The sequence below is a fragment of the Cuculus canorus genome, chromosome 12 (assembly GCF_017976375.1).
Source record: "Cuculus canorus isolate bCucCan1 chromosome 12, bCucCan1.pri, whole genome shotgun sequence".
Classification (NCBI taxonomy): Eukaryota; Metazoa; Chordata; class Aves; order Cuculiformes; family Cuculidae; genus Cuculus; species Cuculus canorus.
Genome location: NC_071412.1, coordinates 6550539 through 6563727, shown reverse-complemented (window position 1 = coordinate 6563727; position 13189 = coordinate 6550539). Strand labels below are relative to the sequence as shown.

Sequence of the window (13189 nt, the reverse complement as noted above, 5' to 3'; positions counted from 1 at the left end):
ATTGTTCAGCAGCTGTTCCATTTACATCCTACTTTCATTCCTCTGTCCTGCAACATTTAAAATTTCTCTCTTGCTTTTTACGTGGACAGATATTTGTAACAAAATATAAAACATAATGGCTCCAAGGGAGTCGTCAGACATGATGAGACTGTTATCATAAAGAGATTAAGACTCTTAGAACCCTAAATTACACCCAGACTGAGATGAAAACATCAATTTATCTCTCTGTGGTGATTGAGTTTGCACATGAACTACTGCGAACAAAATAATGTAATGGTTATTGACATCATTATGAATCAAAGTCCTCTTGTGGATAAAAATGAAGCAATGGGTCATTTATAGCATGTGACAGAGACCGTTGACCGACATTTACTCTACTCCAATACAATCACAAATGAGAGAATATGAATAATTTACCTAAGCTTCACTGAAACAACTACAATACAGCCAATCTTTTATTCCCACTGACTTCAGCAGGCATCCAGGCAGACCCCCGATAGATAAATAAACTACTACATTCACAGTACTGTTTTATTTTTGACAGCACAGTAAGGCAAAACTTAATCAAATGATGTTTAAGAATCTTTACACCCGATCCCAGAAAATAAGTGCACAGAAACACCAACCAAGGGCTATCTGTTCAGCAAACAGAAGGCATATAGATAAAAACATTACTAAATAAATTGCATTCAAGTAAACATTCAAGACTTCATAAGTGTCAATAAAAAAGATGTTTAGAATGCTAAAATGATTTTCATGACTGACTCAATCCAGACAAGTACAAGAGATTAGTATATGTCCTCATACTAGACCAGATGAAAACACCTTAATAATCCACATTTTCTCTAAGAAATAACTTAAGTAAGCTCATAAGAACAAGATTCGGTCCTATTTTCTTCTAAAATGCCTCATAACAGTGATTTTAAAGCAAAGAACGTGTAACTCAAGTCTTCTGGTACAAAGGAAAAAACCCAACATAACTCTCTCAAAATTCAGCAGTACAGATAAAGTCAGCTTATCTTCAGCCATGAAGAGAGTTGCCTCAGATAAAAGCTTACCAAGCTTGAAGTAAAAATTGCAAACATAATACCATACAAAGACTATGACTCAATACCATGCTGTGTAAGCAAAGGGATTTTCTCCTAAATATTACAGTTAAAAAAGAATTGCATGCCACAGAACTTGAGCAAACTGGTTTGTTTCTGTGAATGAGCTGTTACCTAGGATGAATTCAAATTGCAGTTCTAAGCATAACTCTTAAACAAACATCATATTAAAAAACTGAAGGTTTAGAAAGCAATCCTCTAGTTTAGTTAGTTACGCTCAAGCAGAACTAAGGACTACTGAAACACATTTTAAAGGCATCAATAAGAGCAGACAGATTTAGTATAACAGCACTACTCCCCGTTGTTAAGCAGCTAATAGAAACATTAGCAGCTTCCAAACTTTGCCATCCCTTCCTCAAAAACCTTGAGCTTGTCAAAAAATGTTAATTAGAAGATAAGCAATCTCTATCTGAACAGTAAACTGCAGTTATTGTTCTAAACGCATCAGTGTCTCCTTAACTTTCTTGGTCCCCTAAGTTTACAAATCTTACAAATACTGTAAAGCTTTAGAAATGTACTTAGGCCAGTTTGCCATTCCAGAAACGATAGAGTCCAGCTCTGCCAAGATCCCCAAGGAATTTCCGTGCTGGCATTGGGTTTACTTTACATCAGAAGCCAAGTCTGAAACGTCTGACACTGAAAATGGAACCAACTGCCTTCTATCTTCAACAAAAAGAGCTCAGCACTTCCCAACAAATCACTCAGCACATGAAAATAAGTCAAGATGAACAAAAGAGTCACTTCTTTCAAATTTATGATTCAAAATTAAAGTTTGTCCTCTGTAATCCCAAAGCAAATGATTGGGTTTTAATACGTTGAGAAATTATTAAACTTACAATATCAAAAAAGCAAACATGCCGCTCTCTCTTTTAGAATCGCTAGTTTCTTCTGACAAAGCAGTGACAATGCCCAACACAATCCTAACTTCATCACTGTATTAAAACCAGCCACATGACATTAACAGACAAGATGTCATCTAAAGCCCTAAACAATGTCCAGTTGTTCACTTACCAAACTGCTTTGATAAAAGCCATTATTCTGAACTGTATCTAATTAAAAAACTGTAAATACTAGGATGATCAAAGCAGACGTTTATGTCAACAAAGCCTTCTTCAAAATCATTGACTAATTCAGTATCCACAGTGTTGATTTAAACTCCAGCTAGTTCAAACTATTTGTCCCATGGGAAAGAGTTAAAAGCAGCTCGCACTGGCTTACTAATTTACTAGCAAAATAATATTGATTTACTAGCTGTCTGGTTTCATAAACGCTACATATTACATTTGTCTACACCATGGTACCAAACTGAAGTAAAATAAAGAAAAAGATCATCAACATCATGATTTAAACCAACAAAACCTTGGAACCTCATTTCAGAATTAAATCAAGACCTAATTGCAGTTGGGCACAAAAGGGTATTATTGTACCTCATGGTTTGTTTCTTAAACTTCAATTTTCCATGCTTTTATAGTCTTCAGTCATAATTCTGACATGGTTCAGCAGTGAAGATTTGCTGAACAGAATGGCAGTGTTTTTCCTTTTTGTGGTTTGCTTTCGCAACAGATTAAGTGCAACACATACACATTAAGCATCTTCATTGTGAAAGTATGTATGTACACGTATATACATGTGTACCCATATGTGCACCCATGATGCAGCATGATCAAGTAAAGCCACAAGTGCTGCAGTGAATCCAGACAAAATAACTTACACCAGATATGAATCCAACCTAGATGACAAAATGACTTAAACAAGCTACGAATCCAATCTTTGCTGCTCTTTACGTAGAACAAGACAGCAAAAGGCATCACACTTCCACTGGATCCAGCTATGCTAGCGGGAGTTGTATCCATTCCAAAAGCACCTCACGTGAATGCATTCAAAGCAATATTTAATAACCCGTACAATGTGCTCTATAGAAATTAGTCCAGTTTATATGATAAAGGTAGTTTCAAAATATTTCATTGCAATCTATATATCCAATCTATAATTAAAGGTAAAAAAAACCCCAAACATTAGGTCTTAACCCTATACATGGGCCTGGGCAAGGATCACTTGAATCAGGGGATGGGGGAAAAAATAAACTACAAGTTTTGAAGCACTTGGTGACACAGGCAGAGTCTCAAAGGCTGAAATGACAGTATGCCAAGGTTTCTGCAAGGTCTGAGGCCCAGTAATGTGCAATCTGAGTCTCTGCTGACAACCCTTAACTGACAGAGACAGCCTTGTACACGGAGAATTTTACTGTAAGTGTGGCAGTGGTAGATTTGGACAGGAGGGGAAAGTTAGTGCCAGTTTCCTTTCTTCTATCCAGGGCTCTGCTCTGCTTCTGCCACATATGGGCACATACTATAACACCACGTTCTGCAGACTGTGTGTGTGTTTTCAAGCCCTTCTTGCCTCGCAATGTACTACTCAAAGTAACGGAGTACAGCAAAAGTGGGCACTGAGGCAAAATAAATGAAATCCAGATGTTACCAGCGCTAATCATTAATGTAAAACAAGGGGATTTTTACCGTCACTTGTAACACCCAGTAAATAACAACAGCTACATTGACACACATTCCAGAAATCAAACACGGTGCTGTTATATGGAGAAAAAGGATTATTTGGCCAAACTTTTGTTTGGCTGTTATGAAGGATGACATAATTGTCTTGAATTTGGTCATGCAGACTTCAAAGGAAATGTGGTGCCAGAGAACGAAGGTCAGTTTATGCAGTTTTGTTATTATTCAGACATCCATTACATAAGGCTTGGATATGTAAATGTTTAGCATCAGGCATAACAAAGATTCAGCTCCTCAACAGAAATGCTCTGATACGTTAAATGTTTGCTCCTCAGAGTTTTTAACAAACATTTTTGCATTAAATGCAAACACAAGCCAAGTACGCAGCATCTGACCCTAAAGAATTATTGTAACTGAATGTGTAATGAAACATGTAGAGACCCAACACTCAGATTCATCTGTCAGGGTTCCCCAGTGACTGTCCCTCTGCCATGTATATATTGCAACACAAATTACCCCAATTTCTGCCCTGTGATTTGCCCCTAAGCACTTCCCTGGAGAAGGATGCCCAGCTCTGACAGATTCAATGCAACCTCTGGGCAGCACCCACCAAAGCAGTCCATGCCTAGGGCTGGAGCGGTATGGAAAATTATCTACTCAAACAGGTTACAGTGATGTGGCTCACAAAATAAGACTTTGACTTACAAGTAAGGACTTGCTTAAGCAGAAGCATTTACCAGTGTATCTGCTACTGTGCCGATGCCACCGCAGCTCTATGCGTGAGCGCTCTTTGGTTTTCCTCACGGCTTCTTATCAAAGTGGTTTGTATTAATTAAAAAAGACATGCCAAACTCCAAACGAGAATCCCCATAAGGAGTAACTCTGGCAAAGCTATATCATATTACTGTTTAATAACACATTGCATATAACTAAATTTCTCCATACATAATTTAGATTCTTCAGATTAAATTCATCCAAGTGAAAGAACCTATTGAAGGGTACGAACACAACTTCAGTCCCACTGAAGGCCTCAATTAAACTACACCCAAAGCTCAGTACTGGCCCTTCTCCCAAGGAGTGAATTTCATCCTTGATGATATTTTGAACAGAGATAAAGCATTTCCTTTCTATTTCTTCTTCCCATACTCACAATCCATAAATACTATTAACATTATCCTGACTTTCAGAGTCTTCCAAAGCACAAGGTTATTTTGCTGCTCACTGATCTTCCTGCGCAACAGTGCACTATGCCATTTTCTTCTCATACCTACAATGGTTCCAAACAGAGGTAGCACAAGGAATTATAGCACTGAAGGGAAAATATCCTGCCTGAGTAGCTCTGTGATGTGTTTCCCAGATTCTTCCTTCCAGACACTACACTTGGTGGAAAAGGCATAGAATTGCACTGTTGAACAATCCATGAGCAGAGTGCATAACTGAAGGAACAAGTATTTACCTGCAGATAATCACTGGATACGCGACTCAGCCTCAAACTGTATCCTTCATTTTTAAATCTGGTTGTTATGTCTCTGGCTTTGCAACAAACTGTACTAGAAATCTCTTTCCCTGGTGAGGTCACATACAAAAATGATTTACACCTCTATTTTGTGCAGTCTAAGTAAGGTGTAGAATGAAGATAACAGAATTAGGAAAATCTATTTCAGTTGTGGCAGCAACTAAACAGAAGAACAGTCAAAATCTATTTCCAGACAAATAAGATCTTGCATTACCTGCTTTTAGCAGAAAAACTTCTACTTGTTTCATTATGACAGATTTCAAGACATTGCCTGATGTATTTCCACTATTGCTGGGTGCATTAAATATTACCTAATTGTGCACTGTATTTTTCATTAAGATTAATAAATCTTTTACTTATATGTACCAAAGTAAATTCCATATTCTTCTGTATGTTAAAAAGGACATATCTGGAATTATAAAATCCTGGCAAAACCCCAATGCATCATTATTTCAGACTGATAAAAACCACCTGGGAGTAGCTGCACCTATTTTAAGCAGATGTTAAGAAGTAATTAGTTTTAACATTATTTCAGTCATATTAACCATCCCCTGCCCTTGGCCTTGCCACTGTGTAGGGATGGTCACGCACTACAGACTAACTGCAAAATGGAATCAATGCCCGGTGACAAAAAGAGCATTTCAGAAACACAAGCTGGTAAAGCTCAGTGACAGACCAGGAGAAGCAAGAAATGAGCCAAAACACAAATGACAGACTTATTCAGCTGCATAAAAGAATACATCTGGGGGCTCAGATGTAGTTTAGAGTTCTCACTGTTGAATTCTCCAATATATTTTCATTCTACAGCAGTTTTGAATAAATTCAAATTCAAGTTTTGGAAAATAAAACATGCAAAAGAGTCACACACAGGAAATATTTACAGCGTAATTCATTTTGATACTAAACTGAAGGCGAATCCCAGCATGTTTTTCAGTATTATACTGCATCCAGATTTTCCATTGTCAGTGTGTTGCAAAATTTCATATTGACAACACAGGCCTGCACTGCAGGAGTTGTCAGGACAAAGTTGGAGGTTTTGGCAGGTGGAGCAGGGATACTTGAGGCTTTTGGCATCCAGGAAGAGATGAAATGTTGCTTGGCTGTTTGGCACCTATGAGCTAGCTGAGGCTTTTGGCACCGAAAAGAGTCTGTATCACCTCCTTCCTTCTTTGTGAGCAGTAACAGAGGGAACATGGAATTTGTGGGCATGGAGAAGGAACAGTGGTTCCCACCCTAACAACTCCAAGCAGAAAGCAACTGCATTACTATACCCAAAACACTGGTTATTTCTGTACCTAACAACAGCTAAGAGCAGTGAAGTAGTTAAAGCATAATTAATTTGCTATTTTTCAATTTCTGAGTTAACTACATTGTTCAGATAAGTTTAAAAATGCACAAATTCTAGTTTTATTCACTGCTGATAGGTTTTGATGACATACCTGAAGTCTCAGGGGACATTTTCATTACGTAACTGACTTCTGTAAGATAAGTACTTGCCCCTGTCCTCTCATCTAGTCAACAGCAGTCTGGTTTATTTTCTTGGGTGATATTCCATAAGTTATGGTTTTGACAGTCTAACAAACAGAGAAATCCTCTTTAAAACCCTGACAAGCATGTCCCTAAAGTACACGCCACTGACAATCCAGACTTAGTAGCCCTGGTTTTCACTTGTGCTTTCCCCAACTAGAGCCGTAAGAGCCCCGTGTTTGCCTTACCTACAATGGAAAATATTATTCTACACTCACCGGCATTAGAGCACAGAGAAAATCTTACATCCAGAGAACAGGGAGGAAGGCTAATAACCAACTTTGGTATCATCCAAACAGTCAGGCAAATTGTCCATGTTTCTCTAATGCTTTTAGGTCCATTTATCCAGGACAGCTAACCAAGATGAAGAATATGAAAAACTTCTCCCTAAGTTTCCAGTATTAGACTGTCTTCCAAGATTTAAAAGTACATGTGAATGCATAGCTGGAAATGTATAAATTTGAACTCTCAAAACATATCCATTCCTCTGAATCTGGCGCATCTGAAATGGAAACTATACTAAGAAATGTTTAGCATCACTCCAATTCTCTCCATTTCAAAGTGGTCTGGAGAATTATAACTTAAAGATTTGCACGTGTAGCTGGCAAACAATTCGAAAGCCACAGACCTTGGGAAACGCACACAGGTTCTGAAAAGGAACACAACCAAGAAAGCAAAATAAATGGTAGCACTCTCCTCCCACTTTCTCAGTAGCCAGCCCGAGGCAAACACTCGTCAGGGTTTGGAAGAGAGATAAAGGCAGAATTTAAAATAAACAAAAAAGAAGGAATGGGATGCTTTAAAAATTTTAAAAGAAACATGATATTACGTATTTTAAAATATCATCTATTATATGAACATTCACAATTAAGATTTTAAGGTATATCCTAGTAGGTATAAAAATATTTTTTAAATGATAATTAATTACACAGTGTCCTCCACAGTACCATATTATTAAACACATAGTCCTTGCATTTGGTTGTGCAAAGAAACCTTGTCACAGACATAATGAGACGATTTTCACATGACAAATACGCTACGTAGTCTTAATACTTTGTGACTGCAGCTTTTAAGGCTGTGTATTATGTGAATTTTACAGATGAGAATCTGACCTTCAGGAAGGAGGACGATAAGGTGCATTATGTGAGTAGCACAGCTGAGAATTACATATCTGTGTCGAAAGTTGGATTTTAGTGCCTCTTACAGATCTCTTACACCTCCTATTTTGCAGCTATAAACATTATCCTTTCTACTATATGTACCTAACATAAGTAGAAAGTATGAAGGGGGAAAACATAACCTTCATGACATTTTTGTATGTTAATTATCTCTGGGACTACTTATAAATCTGCATTAACAACATTCCATGTATTTCCTGCAGTCCATAAAAGTAGTAAGAATTCATGCAAGGCTTACTGAATGCTTATTCAAAATTTGCACCTGGATACACTGGGTTTTTCCACCTTCACACTGCACACCACATGTTCCTCATCCAGCATAAACAGTGTGATGGGTCAGCCAGAGTCCAATGCGCAGAATTCCTCAGGTGCATAATAGAAAGAGAGCTTCCAATTTCTGGGAAATATATCTGACATTATTTTTTTGAACTACCTTATTAAATATATTTGCAAACATCCAAATAAAGGTGCTTTTAAATACTTTACCATGCGATTTTTAAAACTGGTCTCAAGACTTATAACCTGCATCACTTCAGCACGTGCAGTGGAAAGAAAACAGCCATATTGATAAATAAGCTTTATACCTGTGACAAAGCAGAGGATTTCCATCAGCTTCCAAGGATCACACAAAATGTGCAAAATCTTTCCTGTCAAGGCTTATTTCTCAAGGCTTTTTCCATATTCTGCTGCCATATGATATTGCAATCATACTTCAGGGATTACATATTTTTGAATTATTTTAAATCATGCTTTCCATTTAGAAACCAGAATAAACAAACAAAAAAATCCTAAGTATTTCTCCTAAGGGTCAGGTACCTGTCCCGGACTCATCTCCTCTTGATAAAATGCCTGTGCCAGCTTAGGAACTCCTCATTTCCTTCTTTCATGGAGACCCACTTGACAGAAGTTGAGGAAGTCATTCCAGCATAAAGAGAGCTACGTCAGGAATGCTATGAATTACTGAAGCTCTAGATTAAAAATAACCAATAAGGTAGTAAACTTAACAGTCTACAAGTAGGAGAAAAACAACTGGAGGGAGCACAGGATGGGGCTTCTCCTTGTTTTCCAGCCTAAGTTAAGCTAAGAATGTAGAGGAGGACAGACCCTGACACAAAGCCAGGAGCTGTTACCACAATCACCATCAAATTTCACTCTTGCTGATTTGTGGTGGTCCTGGTGGTATTTGCCCAAATTAACACTGCAAACTCTCAAGTATGAGAAAGGCTGTTCTGCTTACATGAGACACACATACAATCGCAGTACATTAGGATCCTAGACCATACGACAGACCGACATAAGGGTATCTACTCGTTTCCACAACCTTATCCATTACTGCATCACACTGAATATGTTAAAGGCTTCATTTTGCCACGACACTTGTGTACAAGAATTAAAGGCAGGTTATGGAAAAGTAAATAAAGAGAGAGTATGGGCACTTAAAAATGCATACATTAGCATACTAATTACCTTGCAGTTCAGAACACCATAAACAAGCTTTATCCCACCACAATGATAAATTATGTATTTAATTCAAAGCAACACCCTAAAAGCAGTCACTTCAAAATACACAAGTCCTCGACATTTACATACAGCACCTCCACACACATGATCTTGAAGGAAGAATCATGTTTTCTATTTGGTTACAAACAATCTTTTTCCTATTTTTAAGAATTTGTTTTGAGGATTTACAATGAGAAAAAACACTGAAACCAATGCTTTTTCTCAAGAAAAAAAAAAAAATACTGCACTTCTTTTAAAAGAGCCCCAATACATATCATATATTTAAAAAAATTGTTTAAAATAATTTTCCTGACTTGAGAGACTGTCTGCCAAGTTCCAGCTAGAAGCAGAATTTTATGGCTAACTGCCAAATCTATGAATAAAAGAAGTTTATAGGGAAAATACTGACAGAAGAATAAACTGTCGCAAGAGCAGCCAGTATAGAAAAGTCTTTGCTATGCATTTTGTCTATCCATAATCAGCAACATTCATAAAGCTGGGCATCAGGATATGGCACTCCTGCCTGGCTCAATTTCATGCCAAGATTATCAGTAGTGCCAAACTTGGATGATTTAGTTACAGGTATCTATACCATATCACTCAGACGAGGCATCCAAACTTCTCATTTGAGAGCCAGAGATTCGACCCCCGTCTCTTGACTCACTCTACCATTTAATACCATATGTAGCACTTTAAACGGTAATATTTCTATGACAGTAACAAAACGCAGATCACAGAACACAAGCAGATGCACGTGGCAACAGAACAGATGTCAAAAGGAAAAAGATCACAAAGGAAAAAGTCACACTGTTAGCTGATAGCAATTAGAAGAATACTAATTTTCCTTTCTATAAATGTAGAACAATTAAGTTTATCATTTTGAAAATTTAAAGCATTATTTTGTGCCAATGTATTTCTTACCTCCTATTCTTAAAGCCAGTATCACTCTATAAAGCCATTTTAAATTAACGTATTGAAGTAGAAGACTTATTAAGCCCATAACTGAGAAGCAGTCTGACTGAAGTTAATTCTGCCCAAAGTAACTCTAAAACTTGTCAGCCTGATTGCGGTGCCTCTTTACTGTGACATAAATCAAATTTAACAAAATAAATTTTCTTCTCAGAGAAAACACTTCTTGCCCATTTAACTGCAAGCTGATCTTTGGGTGATATTAAGCAACGGCATAACTGATCCAAAAATCAAAATATAATTTTAGTGTTTCTTTTTATTATTCACGCTTAACTTACAGGCAAATTTAATATTTAAGTTTGGTCGGTTTCACTGGCTCCAGCTGACTTCCTGCACTTGAAGAACAGTTTCATTCATTGTTGTGAAGAGCCTGCTTTCCACAGGGGCAGCCTGACGTGGAGGTGCTGTGAACCTTCTACAGGGGGCACTTGCACTGCTGAAATGTATCCTTAAGCTGCTTCTGACACTCTTCAGTCATGTACATAACTTTAGTTTGATCCCTAGTTATTCTGAGTCAAAAGCTTGTACCACTTTTAGCATCTCAAGCTTCCTCCAGCTGTGTTCTCTCACATACACCAAAACACACTTAAACTCTTGAGGAAGCTTTTTTAGATAATTAAAAAAAAAAAACCACCTATATTATAATTTCTTGCCCATATCCTGTCTTACAGAGGATCCCAATATGCAGATGTTTCAAGCCAAAACATATTTTGAGGGCAAAGTTTTGATATTGCCTTTATACAGGTTAAAAATTATAGCGTTCCTGAGGGAAAAAAAAAAAGTCTTCAAAATCAAGCTCCACGTGCAGAGAACAGAGTTTTCCAGAAAGGTATTTTATGTGGGACTAAAAATGTACTATTCTCTTGTCATTCCTTTCCACTTTGAGTCAAATAAAATATAATCCACTGAAATTCATTTGATATCTGGTGAATAGTTTCCCTTCTATTGATTTTCTAGCTTCCAGCTGGGGTTAAGAAACCTATCAAGGGAACAGTTACAATGGTAGCACAAGTCTAGATCCAATTCCCAAAAAAGCAAAAGAAGAAAAATGCCACTGACTTCAAATAAAGGAAGATGATGGCTTAGTTGCATATATGGGGTAAGGACATATATCTCCCTATTTGGAAAAATGTTAGCTTTTTTTCTGTGTCCAAGTTCCCAGTTTGTAATTCTCCAAAGAAAGAATTATCCAATCAATAGTATTCATGGTAGAAAAAGGCAATTCCATCTATCTTGAGCTTGACTCTGACTTCATTCCAGATCTCTACTACTGTATATGTTTAACTACAGTATCTTTAGCACTCGGCACAGGGTAAGAGGCCTGGATATGGAATATTACTATGACTCTTTCCATATCTGTTCAGTGCCAGTGTTTCCTACTATCAGTCCAATATTTTACAGTTATTGTATTAGCTTCCCAGCAGTACTTTTTCAAGTTCTGTAGCCTGAAACCTCCATTAACAGATGCTAAATACAATAGTTGTTTTTCACTTTTAGATCTTGCAAAAGCCCATAAAAATAAGTGGTCAGTTTGCCCAATTTTCTAACGAAATTTTCCAAGATTTGAATGGGCAACATATAAAACCACTAAAAATACTCTTGACAGCTCATTCATTTGGATTGTGTTCCTTCTGCCAAGGCAACTAATGAATAGCTTATTCCAAGATAGGACTTCCGCATGAATTTTTTGTAGTAAAGGTAAGAGTATCTATTTATATAATTCCCTGGTTGCTTGTATTTGAAGGATTTAGAGAAGAGAAGAGGTGTTTGGTTTGGGTTTTTTTTTATTATTGAAAGGGACATTAGCATTTGGACTTAATGAAAAGGTATTTAAATAAATTAACCAGCAAAGCTCCTTTTTATATTTTTGCTTTTAATTCCACCTTATACTCTGGTAAATGAAAGATAACTGAAATATTACTGTCAGGTAGTCAGCGAGTAAAGCTTGATTTAAAGGCCGTGGAAATCAATGGAAAGTATCTCACTGACTTTGTTGGACTTTTTATAGGACCTACAAGAACCACCTGAATTCCATGTCAGATACAGCCAAAGTTAAGGATGTGGATATGATTTCCTACGCATATGGACAGATAAAGATCAAAGAAGAGGAGAAAAAACTCCTACATATATCTGTCAAATTTATTCTTCTATCAGCCTCTATTTATCAGTGTTCTGGCTATAAAGTAGGTATTTGGTTGGAGTCTAGAGTTACGCTTCTTCAAAAACCCACAAAAAAAAGATCCACTTAAGAACGCTATTTTTTTTCTGGCCACAAGAGAAAGAAAATAACATTAGCTCTCAGTTACCTGTTGAAGCCAAGTTGTGCCTCAAATGCCATGGACATCCTCCACTCCAAATATAAGTTACATTTGTTAGATAAATTGCGTTTGGTTTGTTGCAAAGATTTGCCAATCACATTTTATTTGACAAAAGTATCATCATTTCATCTCACTGTCCAGGTTAAATATGACAACATTTGCACTGACAATAAATGAGTTTTGAGAGCAATAAGAAACTTCAAACCATTCCCCACACACACGCTTTAACCAATCAGTGTTTTTCCAACACCTTTAGTCTAAAGAAGTTCTTTATGTATCATTTATGTCTTTTCATGTATTCTGGATACAAGTCTAATTTGAAGGTCTGAAACAACTTCCTGCTTGTTTGCGCATTTTCTTTCCCCTGAAATACGTAAAACCGAATTATTTAAGTGAAGATTCCAGAGAGCTAGGGGACCAAGGAGGTATGCAGTCCATCATACACAGCTAATGGATTTTATACTAGTTCAACCACTGTGCAATTCCAAACACTTCTGAATGTTCCACATTTTATGTCATTACTTATTTCTCTTCCAAAAATACATCCTCACAAAAAAAGGAGACACGT

The 13189-nt window shown here is 37.0% G+C and overlaps 1 protein-coding gene across 7 annotated transcripts in view; it reads right to left on the bottom strand.

Annotated features, from left to right (window-relative positions):
• ADAMTSL3 (ADAMTS like 3) overlaps positions 1–13189 on the bottom strand; it is a 187558-nt gene that overhangs the window by 103719 nt on the left and 70650 nt on the right. The window lies entirely within an intron of this gene.